We start from the raw sequence: 19,044 nt of genomic DNA, 5'->3' as shown, positions 1-19,044 counted from the left end.
AGCTCCAGGTGAGCTCTGGAGTCACCTAGGGTGAGGGGTCCGTTCTAGCCTGGGGGCTGTGAGAAATGATTCCTCAGGGCAGACACAGCCCTTCTCAAAGTTAAGCCAGCAATGAGAAGAACTCCCTTTGGAGATCGGAAGGCATAGATCTGGAGGGAGCCTGTACCTGAGAGGCCCGAGTCTGTGGGACTCAGAGGATGAGCCCAGCCTTACTGAAGCCGTCCTCCCCACTGTCCCCTCACTCCCTGCCTCCTAAAAAAACACTTTATGGGCTGGGCACAGTGGCTCACACCTGTAATCCCAGCACTTTGGAGGATGAGGCGGGCGGATCACGAGGTCGGGAGTTCGAGACCAGCCTGGCCAACCTGGTGAAACCCCGTCTCTACTAAAAGTACAAAAAATTAGCTGGGCATTGTGGTGGGTGCTTGTAATCCCAGCTGCTCAGGAGGCTGAGGCAGGAGAATCACTTGAACCTGGAAGGCAGAGGTTGCAGTGAGCTGAAACTGTGCCACTGCACTCCAGCCCGGGCAACAGAGTAAGACTCTGTCTCAAAAACAAACAAACAAAAACTCCCTATGAAATCTCTGTTCCTGGCCCTGAAGGCAATGCCAGGAGTGACCTGATGGTATTTATGTTTAGGGAAGTCCCCCTGGCTACTTAAAGGGCCACCCTTCACTCCACCAGGTGAAGAAGAGAGAGACCTTGGAGGCAGCAGGAAGGTGAAGCCGCTTTCCCGGAGCCCTCAAGGTCCAGGGACTCTGAGGCTTAGTCATGTCCTGATACGCGTCTTTCTCATGTTTCTTCTGCAGAGCAGCTGTCCCAGCAACAGTGCTGGGAAGGAAACAAGTGCTCAGTGAAAGTTTGGAGCAGGAAGCTTTATAAGTAGGCAGCTTTGGGTTCAGTTTGAGGGAAACCTTTCTAATAATTGAAACTGGCCCCACAGCAGATACTGTGTAGGGAAACTGTGTGTATGGTGGGCAGGGTTTCTCAGCCCCTGCACCGCTGACATCTGGGCTGGAGAATTCTTTGTGTAGGGGCTTTCCGTGCACTGTAGATGCTGAGTCCTGGTCTGCACCCAGCAGATTCCAGGAGCACCTTGACGCCTGCCCACCACCCACATTTGTGACAACCCAGAGTGTCTGCAGAAATTGCCAACTGTCTCCTGGGGGACACCGTTATACCCAGTTGGGGGCAAGAAATGACTAACCTTCTGCTGAATGCATTGTGTCTTTATCACTTGGAAATTAAACTCAGTGACCCACCTGTCTTTTCTTATATTTATTTAGTTTTGGTAAGGCATCAGCTGCATTTACTCATTTGAAATTTTTTGATTGAATTTATTTTGCAAACAGAACATTAGCACATGGTAAGAAAAGTTTTAAAAAGAGTGAGAATTCGAAAGAAATGCAGTGGAATGCGTGCCTCTCCCCTGTCTCCCCGCTCTTCTCTCTGGAACTGACTCCCTTCCAGCTCCAGAGATGTCTCATGTTTCCACAGCCAACCCTTTTCCCTCTCCTCACACAAACAGCAGTGCGCTATGAATGTGGTTCTGCAGTGACCCTGGGTCCTCACTCTCGACCGCTGGGACTCCAGCAAACATACTCCTCCTGCACTTCCTGCTTCCCCTGGTTGGCATGTAGCTCCTTTCTCAACCAAGGCCACTGTCGTGTTGCTCCCTGGCTGTCCTATGTTTTTGTGCATGTATGCATGTATATCTGCTGGATATATTCCAATAAGTAAAGTTGCTGGGCTGAAGGATACAGCATTTCAGATTTAAATCGTCAGATTGGTTGTACCGATTTCTCTACACACTGGGCAACACATTTTCTGAGCTTTTGATCTTTGTCAATTGAACCTGAAAGGTGAAAAAGAGTACCTCACTATAGTTTAACGCGCAGTTACCTAATTACTGAGTTCGCTCACTTTTCAATCCTTTCCTCCCTAGAGTTGTAGAGTTGTGTCAGTAGCCCTGGTACTTTTTAATGAAAACAGAAAAGCAGGTTTTCCCTGAGAAGTCAGACATGAGAAGGGTGCCCCACTTTGATATGCTGGGAACAGGCCCTTCCTCTCTCTACCATTCCTGACCCAGAGCTGGTGTAGCCCCACAGACCTCCAGGGCAGGTGCTTCCTGGATGCTCAGTCTGTTTCCTAAATACTCCTCTGTTTGACTCCTGTTGTGAGGCCAAGCCTCATTTGCTTTATTTTCCCCATAAACTTTTAATTTTAGAATTATTTTAGATTTACAGAGAAGTTGCAAACATGGTACTGAGCATCTCCACATACCCCGGCCAGTGTTCCCGAATGTGCACATCTTACATCTCTGTGGCAGGAGCCAGTGTCCATTCCCACCAAGGAGGCTGCAGGCTTGCTGGGGCCGTGATCCTCCCTGCAGCATCCTTCCCCGGCTGGGACCACCCTGGAAGCCATGGGCTGGTCCTCAGGTCTCCTCAGCCCCTCTGGTTGCAGTGGTGTCTTCTGACTCCCCTTTGTCCTATGACCCTGGCACACCTGAGCAGCGCTGCTGAGATTTGAATATCCCTTTATGACTTGTGTTCCTTTGAGGGGCCACTTCTCCCCAGACGCCCTCACACACCTCCGGGTGGCTCCCCAACCTGAGTGAGGACATCCCGACAGCTCCGGGGCCATACTTGGCCTGGTTAGGTGGCAGACTGCTGTGACCCTCTGAGGGATCCGGCATCACTCAGCAGACGTGGTGGGTGAGGCCCTGTCATGGGGGCCAGCAGCCGTGGCTCCTGTGACCCATGCTCACTCACAGTCTGCTGGGACTCAGGGTCCCGAGCACCCCTCCCCCACCAACATTTGTCTGGCCCTGACTGTGTCTGTGATAACCATTATGGCCACAGATGCTTTTTCCTGATCATAGTTTCTTCTAGATCCCAAATGTGTATTATTTTATTACATTTTAAACTACTCTTTGGAAAGGAAGACGGTAATGAAATTGGTCTTCTGAACTCACCTCTGTTAAAAGCCAACTCTAGTAGAACAGTTTGGAATTGGGCTAGGCACCCATTCAGGAGCAGGCTGTACAGTGGCCTTGGTGCACGGGCACCTGCCTCTGTGACCATGTGAGTAGGGCACGTGGGCTGGGGGCGTCTCAGGGAGCAAGCCCCTCTTTTCACAAGTGGGAAACTGAGGCTATACAGTGAGTTAGGGGCGGGATGAGGACCAGAGTCCCTGCTTCCTCCCTTGGCCTGTTCTTTCCCTTACACTGCATTTTTTTCTCTGAATGAAATCTCTGTAACAGAATTCAGCTTCGATCCTAGGGAGACCCCAGACCTGGGCAGGGTCCTCGTGGGTGGAGTGTCCTGGCCTACATGTCTGAGTGCAGGGGTCCCCTCTACCTCTGGCCTTGATGAATGATAAGCTTTGTCACCGCTTCCCTGGCAAGGGAGTCAGAGGAAGAAGCCTGAGACAGCGTCTGTCAAGAGCCCAGTGCCCCACAGGGACCTCACCCCTGGATGCCTGGCCATTGCTTAGGGACCTAGCTGTGTGGTCTGCTCCTAGTCTGGCTCCTCACCTGCAGAGGCTTTGAGGCTCTGGGCTGTGAATATATCCCTGCCCGAGGGCGTTGCTGGGAGAGCCAGCTCCTTCTCCGGCTGCTCAGCGCCCACTCTGCTTCCTGCCTGCACTGGTGTTTGTGCATTTCACTCTTTACTCAGAGGTCATTGTAATTCGACCTTCACCAGGGACACCTTGGTTCCCATTCTTGGAGGTCCCCAGTCCTGCCATCTTGTGATGGGCGGCAAGGCCAGGGACTCTCAGTGTGACCTCTCAGGAGCCTTTTTTCACTGGAGCCACACTACTGTTCCTGGCCTGCTGGGACCTCAGGGTCTTTTTCTCAAACTCCTGGGGGGTCCCTGGGAAGATAGTTGCCTCCGTGGGGGCTGCTGGTCCCCACTGTGGGAGCAGCGGAGTGACCCCAGGCAGACACCACACTCAGGGCCGGCCCGTTGTTTACTCATTTGGGGAGCACAGCATCGTTGCCCCGTCACTAACCTGTTTAAAAGTATCTGCATCCCTTGCCTAGTGATTTAAGCCATAGGTTCTTGGTGAAGTTCCCCTAGCAACACTTGGCAACCTGTAATTTTTACCAATTGCCTGATAAGAGAATGTTTCATGGCGGTTCCTGGAATATCCCACCTGCTGGGTGGAGCTTAGGGACAAGACCTAATGCTTGTGTTGCTTGGTGAGTCTCTGTCACCCAGTGTTCAGAGGCTCTTTCCCAAGCCAAAGCGTGCGTGCTGTTGTCTGTCCTTTCTTCTGTTGGTGCCAGTGACCAGAGGTGTAGCTGGGGTATCTCAGCTGATGTCTGCCACCTGCAGTTCAGTTCATCCTGTGAACCAGCTCATGTCCCGGTTTTATAGATGTGAACACTGATGTTCTGAGTGGCTCAGGAGCTGCAGACAGAGGGGGCCAAGTACCAGCCAGTGGCCTTGCACCTCGGCTCACGGTCCACCTGGCTGTTGTTAAAAGTATTGCTAGAGAGGCCTTAGCTGGTACCATCCCAGCCTAAAACCCCCCGACTCCCTCTCCAGCTGGAGGGCCACAGCTCTGTCCTGCTCCAGGCCCCAGGCCCTGCAGCCGTACCCTCAAGGGGTCTAGGGCAGGGCACATCCAGAGGTCCTTGGAGGGAGGGCCTCAAGCTGCTATTGCCCATCCAGGTTTCCATATCCTAATCTTTACTTTTCTTGTCCTTTATGCCAAAAAAAAAAAAAAGGGGGGGGAGCTACAAACAGATGCTAGACTATTCCTGTTCCAGCAGGATGGGACATGGCAGCACCCCCTTCCCTGGAGTTGTTGGGAGGGCCTCCTTCACTTCCATTTTCTATTCCAAAGCTGACCCCTGAGGGCTGCACCCCCTGGACCCAAGGCACCTGCCAGGTCATTACCCTTCAGGGTGTGGTGGGGGCTGAGGACAGGGGCCTCACCTCCCTTAGTTTAGAGTTCCTATTTCTGTTAATATGACCTCGGACTACATTTGCTCTCTGGTCAAATTTGTCTTGTGTCCCTGAGGCTTTTATCCAGATAGAAGGCTGTAATTCCCAGAATTTCCCAAAGGAGATATTTGCTCTACATCTGCATACAATTGGTTTCCTTAGAAACCACTGGAGTAAGCTCCAAAACCGGCTTCGGATTTTTAAAGAGACCATGCCCTTTGTAATATCTGTTAAAAATCCTCCATAACAAACTTAAAAGTATATAAAGAATGAATATTTTGGATGTTCATTTAGTTTATCAAGAGTTCTACACTGTTGAATGATGGAGTTGGGATGACTAGGCAAATGACAACGTCCTCACATAATCGGAAATTATGCAGTCATCAGCCGTGATGTTTACAGCAAGGCTCTAATGCTATGGGGATATGTTTATGATGATATTAAATGAAACACTGCACACATAATGTGATGGCTGGTGTCAACCAATTAAAATAGAAGATGGTCCAGGAGGAAATATGCCAACATGTTAAACGTTAAGATTATTTTTTCCTCCCACTTTTGTACTTTTCTATACTTTCCACCTTGTTTTCCAAGAGCAGAATACTTTTGTAATCAGATATAAAGTAAACAAGGAAGTAAGACCATCAGGGTTTGGAGGTCATATTGCCTGGCCTCCTGTTTTACAGATTTTATGGACTGTGGGTTTTATAGACACTGGGGCTGGGGTAGCTCTTCTGCTGCATAGCAGTTGTCCTCAGGCCTCCTTGAAGGCTGTGGTGGGTGAGGTGTCTCTGCCCTTCCAGCACACCCCCTCTTCTCATGGGACCGCTCCCATTAATGCACATTAGCTTGGTCTGCAGCCTATCTGCCTCTGCTGGCCAGAGCCGCCTGAGGGTCCCTGTGGCTGGATAGGCCATTGACCGCGAGGCTGCACGTAGAGTTTTCAATTGAAAACGCCCAGTCAGCCCCTCCCCTGCTTTGGGAACATTCCAGGTCGAGGAGGCTCCTGTTCCCAGTCTCTTCAGGCTGATGTGTTCCTGAATCTTGGGTCAGGGATGGGCCTCTCATGGCACCAGGAGCAGCCACCACTTCCCAGAGCAGCAGGGCTGTCTCACAGCTGTCATCAGGTGTACTTCCTCACCCCAAGTGTCTACTGCAAGTGGGGATCCCAGCTTGTGGACACCTGCAGAGGACTCCACAGGCTGTGTGAACTGAGCTTCCTCTGGCACTGCCCTCCTGCTGATTGGCAGCTAAGCTCCCAGTCACTGCTCCCAGTGATGGCATGAGTGGGAGAGCACATTGAGACCTTGTGCCTAAAGCATGTGGGTTGCAAGGTACATGGGGGTTTGATGGAAGGTGGGACTGCTGGGGAGAGCCCAGTTTACGCCAGCCTTAGCCCACACAGGCTGAGGGCACAGACCAGCCTAAGTTCCAATCTGAAGATGTTATTAGGTTAGTACAAAAGTAATTGCGGTTTTTGCTATTAGTTTTAATGGCAATTACTTTTGCACCAGTCTGATACCATTCTGAGGGAATTATGTATCTTCATTGGAAGAATGGAGATTCTTCCTGCACAGGCTTTAAAGGAATACTTATAGTTACTTAGGTATCTACAGATGCCAAACAATCACCAGCAGGTACTCAAGTACTTACAAATACTAAAGGAATACTTATAGCTACTTGGGTACTTATAGATGCTAAATAATCACTAACAGGTACTTGGGTACTTATCTATAAAGGAGTACTTACAGATATTTGGGTACTTAGAGATGCTAAATGATTACTTGCAGGTACCCAAATACAGATATGAAGTGATTAGTTGTAACTATTCAGGTATTTACAGATACTAAATAATTACTTACACATGCTTGGGTACCTACTGATGCCAAATTATTACTAACAGATACTTGGGTAATTATGGACACTAAATGATTACTTATCAGATGCTGTGTGATTACCTGTGGATGCTCACATACTTATGGATACTCTTCACCTGGAGATAGAGAGTAGGGAAACCTGACCCCACAATATGAGGAGCCACTTTCAATCGAATCTACTTTAGGAATGACAGTAAGGAATTTCTGAAAATATAATGTAAACCTGAAGACATTTAGGATTTGGACTCACAGAAGATATTTCCTAGTTGTCTTCATTGTGTGACCACTCATTGGCCCAAAGCTGTGTCTGCAATGCGTTGTGCATGGCTCCTCTCTGCATGTGCAGACACACTTTACGCAGACCGAGATTCACATCTTCTGTGAACAAGGATGAACGTGGCTGTGCATGCACCCGCTGGGCATATGTGCGTATGCATAGCTGGTTTGCAGCTCAGTATGTGCATAACCAGAGATGCCTTCCTCTTGATGGAGCTTCCCTGAGGATGCTAGACCTGGATTTCCTGAGGTGGATTTCGTGAAACAAAAAGTCAACACCCTGATGTTAATCCATTTTCTCTATTTCCCTGAGCAGGCTAATGTATAAGGGCTGTGTTAATGTTAGTTTTACTCCTGTCTCACAGGCACCGGTGATACTGTACTCTTTCGGGTTTGATGACTAGTCTTTGAATTCTTGTGTCTGTGGCCGCCAGCAGAATGGGGGCATTTCCCAGTTGCTGTCTTACCCACAGTCTGTCCTCGTGGGTGAGCTGCCCTCCTGGCTCCACTGCTCCTGGCCTCTCTGGTTAAGCTGGCTTCCCCTCTCCTGTGTGCTGGGTCTAGGGGCACTTGAGGCAGGCTGTGTGGAGTGGGGACTGTCCTGGGAAGCTGGCCTCAGTCCAGCATGATACCTTTGCACAGCTGTGGGTTGGGAGGCGGTTTCCTTGTTTCTATCAGGACTCCCTGTGCCTACCAGTGGAGGGCAAGCTGTGTGTCACCTGGCTGGCAGCTGGAGGAGTGGAGCTGATTGAAGCTTCACTGGGGCCCCTGCATTTTTCATGTAGCCCAAATTCAGCACCAGGGATCAAGGCTCCATGGGTGCTTGAAGGAATGAAGGAGTGCTTGAAGGAATGAAGAAATGCATGTGCACCAGCTAGCTGGTGTGTACTGTGATGTCTCAGCCCTAAAATGCTGCCCTTCTTGAATATGGTAGGCTTCTTGGTGGGCCAGGTTTATCCTAGTGGGAGAGCCAGCCCCCAGAACCTTCAGAGGGCTGGCAGTCAGGGGAGGGGCGGGGCTCCAGCGCCGCTCCTTTTTGTAGCAGGAACAGAGGCTGTGTGGTGCTGGAGGGCTTCATCATCTCTGGCCTCCTGTGTGCCTAGGGAGCTTGCTTCCCAGGAAGGTGTTGATGCGTGCAGCTGAGCATGTGTCTCTGGGCAGAGTCTGGCAAATTGCACCTTCATGCCTCAATGTTTCTGCCAAGTTTTGTTTTGTTTTGTTTTGTTTTGTTTTTGAGATAGAGTCTCACTCTGTTGCCCAGGCTGGAGTGCAGTGGTGCGATCTTGGCTCACTGCAACCTCCGTCTTCCGGGTTCAAGTGATTCTCCTGCCTCAGCCTCCTGAGTAGCTGGGACTACAGGCACACGCCACCAACCCCAGCTAATTTTTGTATTTTTAGTAGACAGGGTTTCACCACGTTGACCAGGATGGTCTCGATCTCTTGACCTCGTGATCCACCCGCCTCGGCCTCCCAAAGTGCTGGGATTACAGGTGTGAGCCACCGCGCCTGGCCTCTGCCAAGTTTTAAAAAGTCTTAAAAGGAGTGCCTGGCCATGGGATCTGGCCAGGCCGCAGGAGCATCAGACATTCTGGGTCTTTGGTCTTAGCTTGTTTTTGTTCCTGGGACTCTGCACCCTTTAGCTCTGAGAAGTGGAAGGCTGAGCTGCAGAGACCAGGCAGACCCTCGGGCCACGGGGCTTGGAGGGAGACCCTGTGCAGGTAGCCCACCACCCGCTTTCTTTCAGGAAAGGAGAGCACGGTGGGCTGACCTGGTTGAGAGTACAGAGCCCTGGCATCAGGCAGGCTGTGGGGCAGGAGGCGGGGTGGGGGTGGCATTGGGGGTGGGCAGTGGGACACTGGTCTACAGCATGGCTATGGCTTGGCTGCTCGGCTTGGGTTTCCGGGTACAGGTGTGGTAGAGTGTTTTGGGATCTGCCAGGGAGAAGCCTGGTGCAGTCCTGAGGTGAGGGAGGCTCATCCCCGTGAGGCTGGAACCTACCCGTCCTGTGTGGCACTGCAGTCGCCTTGCTGCTGAGCACCTTTTCACGCGCCTCTTACATTTGTGGGTTCTTCCAGCCTCCCTTTTGAGAACAGTGTAGGGAAGTATCTCATAGCCAAGACTGGGGGATTTTTAAAGAACTCTTCCCTTCCTCTCAGATCTTCCTTAAATTTCCGAACCCCTCCTCCTTCCCAGGAGAGCATCTTGGCCTGACACCTCTCCTCCTCTGGGCACCCTGGGGTCACCCTGATGGGTAGTGGTCCTCAGGTCAACATGGGATGTTGGGGGCTCCTCTGCCAGCTCCGTTGGCTGTCAGTGGGCTTTACGGGCCGGGCCAGCCAAGTGTGTTTTGTTCTGGCTGAATGGTCCCCAGCTGGGGTGGAAGCTGGCAGGCCTGCCCCTGCAGCTCCTCAGGCCCCTTAGGGGGAGGCCTGCCATCTGCCTGGTGACACCCTAGGGGTGGGGCTTGAGAAGTCCAGATGCCTCTAAGGGGAGACAGGAAAAGCCCGACTCAAGCCAGGCACGCAGCACACTGTGGACGGGTTATTTTGACGAGTGAGCATCAGGCTTAGCATTTAATCGCGATTCACTCCCAGCCAGTGAATGGGGCCGTGCTGTGGGAACCCTGCCACTGTGCTCATCACCAGGACCTTGGCTCCCGTCCTACCAGAGGATGGCCGTCCAGGGGGACATTGGGAGTCTGTTGGGCAGTCCGTCCCTGGGGCCCGGGTGGGCTGGATGTACCCTTCCATAAGTGGCAGTTCTGAGAGAAAAAAAGCTGCCAGCCCCAGTCAGAAGTGGGTTGTGTCCATGATAGTCTTGATCGCTGAACTGCACTTGTCCCGTCACCTGCTAAGAGCAGGCATGGTGCAGACAGTCTGTCACCCCCCCCCGCCAAGAGGTTGTTCGTGAGTGTCAGGGTGGGGGTTCACCCTGGCAGGCCCCACTGAGCAGGGGCATCCACAGGGCCCTGGGCTAGGTAGGATGAGGCCGTACTTTGACCATTTTTCCTCAGTCCCCATCCAGGCTGCTGGCACAGGGCAGGCAGGGCAGGGCTCACATGGAGGCCCTTGTTTCTTTAAAAAGTTCATTTTAATCACCTAACACAGGAATGCATTTCCCTAAGAAGCCCATCGCCTTGTCCTGTAAGCCCCTCCCTTCCTGTGGCCTGTCCCTGCTGCCCACACCATTACAGGCTTCCCACTGAGCCCCACCTTGTGACGTGGCTGCTATGTCCGTGTGCACCCTTGGAAGCAGCGTTGTTTTGTTCTGTGCGTGCCTCTCAGACATGATGTCATTTATTGCTCTGTTGCTTGGCAGCCTGATTCTTGTGTCCAGCACAGGTCTCAGCGAGCTACCCCGTGTCCATCTCCATGGGTGTGGCTTTCGTGGTATCCCAGGGACCCTCTGCAGGGAGGTGGGGAAGTACCAGGTGGCCTATGGCATGCACCTGCAGGGGCTCTCCGGGGTGGGTTCCGAGGAAGGCCTGCTGGACCTTGGGCTGCTGCTGTGTTTGTTTTTGCTGTCATCATCTTCAGGGGGCAATGATGGGCAGGGATTAGGTGGCACTGGCCTGGCTGGAGAGTGGCTGTGCCCACTGGGAGGTTGCCCCGCCACCATGTTGTGGGCTGCCCTCTCCTCTCTCATTTCCCAGAGGCCAGCTCCTGTTGCTCCAGCAAGCCCAAGAAGTGGGACTCCACTGGGATCCAGGCAGGGGGTTCCTGACAAATTCCAAATGCCAGTGGCAGAGGTGGTACGAGGAGATGGAGTGCGTGGAGGTTGGAAACGGTGATTTTAGAAAACGAGCCAAAGAGCATGCCACACTCGCTGCCCGAATGCCAGTGTTTCAAAACCAGGAGCCAATGCCGGTGAAGCAGCTCATGGGGGACTGGCCTCTCAGCTGAGACATTCGATGGTTACCTGTGAATTTCACCTTTCCTGGACTTCACTAAACCATAACATGCCCCCACAAAGGCTGATGTGATGTGGTCCAGTGCCTCATTTCACATGGGAGCTGCTTGCAGCAAGGGGGATCTGGAGCACAAAAGGGATTTAGAGGTACTGGTGGGGCCAGGTGTATACATGATGCCCAGCCACGCTCCCAGTTCCGTCGATCTGAAACTCGTCTGACTGGGTGTCCTGCTTTTTTGTTTGCTGAGTCTGGCCACCCAGGTGCAAACCCTTTGTCTTTATCTATGAAGACGTTGAGGCCAAGAAAGATAGGACGTCCATGGCCCTCATGCTGCCCAGGAACAGCCCTGGGGATTCCCCTGGCTCCCAGCTCCATGCAGCCTGCGTGGCCAAGTGAGAGGAGGTACCTGCTGTGCTTGTGGGTGGTGTGTGTGTGTGATGTTTGTGTCTTTGTGGTCTGTGTGTATGTGTGTAATGTGTGTGAATGTGTGTGGTGTGTGCGGTCTGTGTAGTGTGTGTCTGTAGCATATGTGCATGTGTGTGTGGCATGTGGTATGGTGCATGGGGTGTGTGTGTGTGTGTGTGTGTGTGTGTCACCCTGACAGTCTGCTGGAGGCTCTGGTCCTAAGTGGTAGGCACCTCACATTTCTTCCGAGGGGAAGAGGCAGCTCCTGGAGGGCAGGACAGGCGGTGTCCAGAGCTGCGTCTTTGTGATCTCCCAGTCCGATGGCTGTCCTTACCTATGGGGACCCACATTACCTTAGCCACACTGCTCTGAGGGGGAAAGGCCCAACATGGGATGGTATTGCAGTGTGGGACAGCTTTGCAGTTCAGATCTGCTCCGCCACCTCAGGTGTGACCAGCGTGAGCCCTTCACCTCTGTCAGCCTCTTCTTGCTCACCTGTAAAATGCAGATGACACAGCCATCTCGCAGGTTGTGGGGTGGTGGCCCTGGCATGTGTGAGGGCTGGGTAAGTGGTGACACAAGCTCTATGCTGCGGCAGGAAGCAACTGGCACTGGGGGAGGGGAGCTCGGCCTAAGCAGCAGCACCCAGACCCTGCCCCGAACTGCTGCTCTGCTGAGCTGTGGGGAGGCCAGCCTCCCATTCAAAGCCTAACCAGGCCTGATCCTGCTTAGCTTCCAAGACTGGACCAGATCTGGTGTGTTCAGTGTGGGGTTGCTGTAGATGATCTGAGCCTCCTAATGCAGGTGTTTGTCCACCACAGTCAAGGAACAGTTAACTTTAAGTTTGTATTTCTGGATTTATAAATGTCAAGGGTGACTTCAGAGAGTGACGGAATTCTCCTGCGCTAACTGAATGGCCTTCCAATGTGCTATTGGGTGTAAGGGTTTCCTTCTGCAGTTTTTATTAATTAGCACAAATGACTTTGTCCTGTGAGTACTTACATCCCCTAGGAGAAAAAAAAGGCAAATTATCCTTACTTCCCCTGGCTATTTGTGTTCAAGAGTGTACAGAGCTTTGCATTACTGTCTACCGAAACCATGCAGACTGGCCGGGGCCCACCCAGGTTTGGCTGTCTGCACATATACAGCCAGGGACTCCAGCCCAGGGTGGGAGCCTCGTGAGGGCCCCCAGTGGCAATTGTGTGAGAAAGGGACATAGTAAGTAGCATAACTTTGTAAAATAGTTAAGGTTGGTTCGGGCTTGAGAGGGAAGGAATATCAGACGCTGCAGTAGTGCTGAGTTTGCAGATAGGCTGTGACAGGTGGAAACCACACGTAAGAGAGCCTCGTCTTTTTTTCCTTCAATGTCTGTATTTGATAAATAAAAGAGGAGGAATTAGCCGGTGGTGGACTTACGCGAACGTTTTGGGTTGGCATTTTGGGAGGGCTCAGTGTGTGGTAGGCAGCATGGTTGGCACTCCCAGGCTGGCCCACTGCTGCAAGGGTGTCTCCATTGTCCCAGGAAGACCAGGGGATGGCTCAGTGTGCAGGGAGGGCCTCAGCAAGGTCTTGGGAAGATGTGTGCGGAGCCCCTACGAATCTCGTGGATTCCTTGTTGGTGCTGAGGGCTGTGCTCAGGCACCCCCGTCCTGGAGGAATCAGTGGCTCATTCGTTTCCTGGAACTCCGGGGGCAGAGCAGCCAGGGTCCCTGATGAGGGTGGCAAGCAATGGGAGGAGGCCTGTGGCTTGTGGAAACGGAAGGGAGCCCGGTGAGTGCGCAGGTTGTCTCATGGGGAGCTCACGCCCAAGGATGGGGGCACAGGGGTGGGAAGGTGGGGTGGGGGTGGCCAGCCTTTTATCAATTCCACACCATCACACGGCCATCTGTCCTCCCCTCTGGAGCTCTTTTTCACCTGTCCATCTTCTTCCATCCCGGGGGCTCCTAACTGGGCTTTCCCGTCCTCCACCTGCTTCTCTGTATCACAGCCTGGGTTATTTTTTCAGATCTCTCTTCCAGTTCACCAGTTCTCTGAAGGTGGTGGAACTATCGAGCCAAAGTATGTAATTTGTTGTTTTAATTGTTTGTTGAGTTTTACATTTTAAAGTCATTTTTCATTCCTAGAGATTCTTTTATTTATTTTTTTTTAAATTTGAGATGGAGTCTTGCTCTGTTGTCCAGGCTGGAGTGCAATGGCACGATCTCAGCTCGCTGCAACCTCCGCTTCCCGAGTTCAAGTGATTCTCCTGTCTCAGCCTCCTGAGAAGCTGGGATTATAGGCGCACGCTGCCACGCCTGGCTAATTTTTTGTATTTTAGTAGAGACGGGGTTTTACTGTGTTGCCCAGTCTGGTCTCGAACTCCTGAGCTCCAGCAATCCACCTACCTTGGCCTCCCAAAGTGCTGGGATTACAGGCGTGAGCCATCATGCCCAGCCTTCTAGAGGTTCTTGTTTATCAACTTTGATTATTTTTTTCTAGCATGTGTGAATGTGCAGGTCCCTGTTTTGAATATTTTTTTCCCAGCAAGCTCATGGTTATGCCTGGGTCCTAGCTGGGATGACGTCTCTGCCACCTGGAGCCCTGGGTGCATGGGAAATGACAGAAGCATCTTTTTAGATTCTCTGGGCTCACTCTTGGGGGCAGATTCCCAGGAGTAAGGTTATTTGGTCAAAGGATTGTAGTCGAGTTTTATGACTCATTTGTTGTGATGTTGCCCCTCAAAGGGTCACTTAGGTGTGGTCTAGCCTCAGGACAGTCTGGTGACGCCAGCATGAAGAATGGAACTTTCTAGCTCTCCCAGAGCCGAGGCTGGGAACCCTATCCAGGGGTCTCAGGATACAGCAGGGCAGAGGTGACTGCTGTGAAGCAAGGGAACTGCTGAGTTGCTTGGACTGGGGCGGGGGTGGAGGGGCATGGAGGTGGGGACTGAGAAATGGAGTGGATGCCCAGGTCTACCCTTTCCTCTCAGGGCCCCGGGGCTTCAGAGGTGGCTGGGCTGGATGATCACGTTCGTACCATGAATCTTGTGGATTCCGTGTTGGTGCTGAGGGCTGGGCTCTGCATCAGTAGGCTATGTGGACAGGAGGAACAAAGGCCAACCGAGACACTTGCTTTCGTGATCCCGGTCGGAGAAAAGCCCCCAGGGTCAGGGGCACTCTGACGGCCCAGGAGAGGCCAGTGGCTGCACACTGCCTTCCCGACCCCGACTCAGCTGTGGGTGTCTACGGCAGGGAAGGCTGACATTTCTGGTGACAGAGTGTAGGGCTTTGACAAGCAGTAGACATGGTCTGTGTTGTTGTGGTTATTTTTGAGAAGCTCGCGGGCTTCCCAAAGTAATGCTGGCTCTGGACTCCCATAGGGCACACTGCTGGGGTCACCGTTCCCCTCTGGGCCAGCCCTCGCCTCGGGACCCACAGCTGCTGATCTCTGCCTCTAGCCTCTTCCTGCCTAAGTCCAGTTGTGGAACATTCACCCACAATGCAGACCTCGTGGAGCCTGGGACACCCCTATCATCTGCAGATTCAAGGGGGATCTGACCTCAACCTGCTGTCAGGATATCACTGCCAGGGCCACCTCAAGGTGTACATTCACCTTTCTTTGCCTGGTGGTGCCCCTCACCTGCACACCTACCTGCCTGGGGAAGCCTCATTCATCTGTCAGGACCAGCCCCAGCATCGCCTCCTCCCAGAGGCGTTCCTCTCTCCCATGGCATCCCCATAGGGTTCTGTGTGCCCTGATACAGTGCGTTCTCCTTAAATGCTCACCTTCAGTCTGAGGCCTTGGGGCTGGCTTTGCTTCGCCACCTCCAGATCACTCAGCCTGAAACCTGGTTCTGGCCCCAGCAACCTATGGCTGGAGTCAGGAGAGGGCAGTGTGTGCCCACTGGCCTCTCCTGGACTGTCAAAGTGAGCATCTCTGCTGAGTTGGGCAGAGTCCCAGCTTCTAACTCTGGAAACAGACGGGGGAGCGCAGGGAGGCACAGAGGGGATTCCGAGATGGGGACACCCCTCCGAGGTGGGAAAGACAGGTTGATGTGTGATAGGGCAGAGGCCTGTGGGGCTGAGGTCTGGGCAGGGGTGGCATAGTGCAGGGGCCGGGGACCGAGTGAGTGAGTTGGCTCTCCACTCCTGGGTGCCGAGGAGCCCTGGAGGAGGAATGGGCTCTGGCAGGGGCAGGAGGCCTTGCTGTTAAATTGAGCGAGACTTCTTTATAGTCATAGAGGATTCTAAGATTCCATAGCAGCGTGGTTCATGATCTCCTTACCCAATAAACAGAATTTCTTTTTTTATTTTTCATTTTTTGAGACTGAGTCTCGCTCTGTTACCTAGGCTGGAGTGCAGTAGCGTGATCTCGGCTCACTGCAAGCTCCGCCTCCTGGGTTCACACTATTCTCCTGCCTCAGCCTCCCAAGTAGCTGGGACTACAGGTGCCTGCCACCATGCCTGGCTAATTTTTTTGTAATTTTAGTAGAGATGGGGTTTCTTTTTTTTTTTTTTTTTGAGACGGAGTCTCGCTCTGTTGCCCGGGCTGGAGTGCAGTGGCCGGATCTCAGCTCACTGCAAGCTCCGCCTCCCGGGTTCACGCCATTCTCCTGCCTCAGCCTCCCGAGTAGCTGGGACTATAGGCGCCCGCCACCTCGCCCGGCTAATTTTTTGTATTTCTTAGTAGAGACGGGGTTTCACCATGTTAGCCAGGATGGTCGATGGTCTCGATCTCCTGACCTCATGATCCGCCCGTCTCGGCCTCCCAAAGTGCTGGGATTACAGGCTTGAGCCACCGCGCCCGGCCTAGAGATGGGGTTTCATTGTGTTAACGAGGATGGTCTTGATCTCCTGACCTCATGATCCGTCTGCCTCGGCCTCCCAAAGTGCTGGGATTACAGGTGTGAGCCACTGAGGCTGGCCAGAATTTCTTACATTCTAGTGCTTATCCATTTGCATGCTCATTCTTATTTTAAGTAATACCTGAGATAGAATCCTTGAATTCTGAGCCTTTCTTTAGCGTTTCCTTTATGAGATATTCCCATCTGGGTAGTCCTCCCCTTTACGTCTTAGCATTCCCACCCATGACCACTGATGGCCCCGAATTTCCCCAGGATCTTTCCTTTAGGAAGCATATAGACATGCATACAGAACTTTTTCTATGTGATTTGTTTTTAATAGACTTAAGTCTTTTAGAACAAGTTTAGATTTACAGTAAGACAGAGTGAAAAGATTGAGAGTTCCCACATAACTCCTCCCCCCACTTCCGCATTCATAACATCTTGCATTAGTGTAGTATATTATGATTGATGAGCCAGTATTGATACATATTCATTAACAAAGTCTGTAGTTTACACTAGGATTTACTCTTTGTGTTGTACGTTTTTATTTTATGTATTTTTTGAAACAGGGTCTTGGTCTGCTGCTCTGGCTGGAGTGCAGTGGTGTGATTAGAGCTCACTGAAACCTCTAATGGCTGGACTCAAGCTGTCCTCCCACTTCAGTCTCCCGAAGTGCTGGAATTACAGGCATGAGCCACTGCAACTGGCCTTCTGTGGGTTTTGACTGTAAAGTCAAACCATTACAATGTAATAGACACCATTAAAATGTATCCGTCACTGCAATGTAATTCAGAACAGTTTCATCTAAAGTCCTCTGTGCTCTGCCTATCCATCCCTCCCAGTACCCCCAAACCTCTGAAAACCACTGATCTTTTTACTGTCTCCATAGCTTTGCCTTTTGCAGAATGTCGTGTAGTAGAAATCACACAGTATATAGGCTTTTCACATGGGCTTCTTTCAGTTAGTAATATACATTTAAGACTCTTCATGCTTTTTTCATAACCCAATAGTTCTTGTTAGCACTGAATAATATTTCATTGTCTGGATGTACCACAGTTTATCCATTCATCTACTGAAGGGCATCTTGGTTGCTTCCAGATTTTGGCAATTATGAATAAAGCTGCTATAAACATCCATGTGCAAGTTTTTCTGTGTAAACACGTTTTCAGCTCCATTGGGTAGATACCAAGGAGTATAATGATTGCTGGATCATTTGGTGAGAGTATGTTTACTTTATTTTATTTTTTTTTGCCACAGGGTCTGGCTCTGTCGCCTAGGCTGGAGTGCAGTGGCGTGATCTCAGCTCACTGCAACCTCCACCTCCTGGGCGCAAGCCAACCTCCCACTTCAGCCTCCTAAGTAGCTGGGACTCTGCCACCATGCTCAGCCAATTTTTGTATTTTTTGTAGAGATGGGGTTTTGCCATGTTGCCTAGGCTGGTCTTGAACTCCTGAGCTCAAGCAATCCACCTGCCTCAGCTTCCCGAAGTGCTAGGATTACAGGCTGGGCGCCACCCATGCCCAGCCTGTTTAGTTTTATAAGAAACCACCAAACTGTCTTCCATAGTGGCCGTACCATTTTGCATCCCCACCAGCAATGAGAGTTCCTGTTGCTTCACATCTTTGTCAGCATTTGGTGTTGTCTGTGTTATGGATTTTGGCCTTCATAAGCTCATTGTTGTTTTAATTTGCATTTCCCTATTGAAATATAATGTGGGATATCTTTTCATGTACGTATTTGCTATCTGTGTATCTTCCTTAGTGAAGTGTTTGTTTAGTTATCTGGCCCAATTTTTTACTGGGTTGTTTGTTTTCTTATTGTTGAGTTCTTTGCAGACTTTGGATAACAGTCCTTTAACAGAACATATTTTGAAAATATTTTCTCCCAGTCTGTGGCTTGTCTTTTTTACTTTCTTAACAGTGTCTTTTGCACAGCAGAAGTTTTTAATTTTAATGAAGTCCAACTTAACAATTTTTTCTTTCATGGATCGTGTGTTTGGTGTTGCATCTAAAAGTTTATTACCAAACTGAAGGCCATCTAGATTTTCTCCTGTTATCTTCTAGGAGATTCATGATTTTGCATTTTACATTTAGATTTATGATTTAAAGTTGTTTTTTGTGAAATTAGTAAGATCTTTGTTGATTCGTTTTCTTTTTTTATTGCATTTGTATGTCTAATTATTAGAGCACCATTTGTTAATCAGACTATCTTGTCTCCATTGTACTGCTTTTGTTCCTTTTTCTAAGATTGGTTGACTATATTTGTGTGGGCCTGTTTCTGACTCTGTATTCTGTCCCATTAATCTGTTCCATTCAAGTCCATTCTTTTACCAGCACCACACTGTCTTGATTACTGTAGCTTTATGGGAGGCCTCCAAGTTATGGAGTGTCAGTCCTCTGACTTTGTTTTTCTCCATCACTATTGTGTTGGCTATTATGGGTCCTTTGCTTCTCCATGTAAACTTCAGAATCAATTTGTCAATATCCACAAAATAACTTGCTGGGTTTGTTGTTGTTGTTTTTTGTTTGTTTGTTTTGAGACAGGGTGTCGCTCTGTTACCCAGGCTGGAGTGCAGTGGTGCGATCTTAGCTCACTGCAACCTCGACCTCCTGGGCTCAAGCGATCCTCCCACCTCAGCCTCCCAAGTAGCTGGGACTACAGGCCATGCACCAACATGCCTGGCTAATTTTTGTGTTTTTTTGGTAGGGAGAGGGTTTCACCATGTTGCCCAGGCTGGTCTTGAACTCCTGCACTCAAGTGATCTGCCCACCTCGGCCTCTCAAAGTGCTAGGATTA

General features: G+C 50.9%; 1 protein-coding gene across 4 annotated transcripts in view; it reads left to right on the top strand.

Annotated features, from left to right (window-relative positions):
• Window positions 1-19,044, top strand: part of PHF2 (PHD finger protein 2) — a 108,020-nt gene that overhangs the window by 15,393 nt on the left and 73,583 nt on the right. The window lies entirely within an intron of this gene.

The sequence above is a fragment of the Trachypithecus francoisi genome, unplaced genomic scaffold (assembly GCF_009764315.1).
Source record: "Trachypithecus francoisi isolate TF-2019V2 unplaced genomic scaffold, Tfra_2.0 Lachesis_group16, whole genome shotgun sequence".
NCBI classification, from domain to species: domain Eukaryota; kingdom Metazoa; phylum Chordata; class Mammalia; order Primates; family Cercopithecidae; genus Trachypithecus; species Trachypithecus francoisi.
This window is presented reverse-complemented; position numbering and strand designations above follow the sequence as displayed.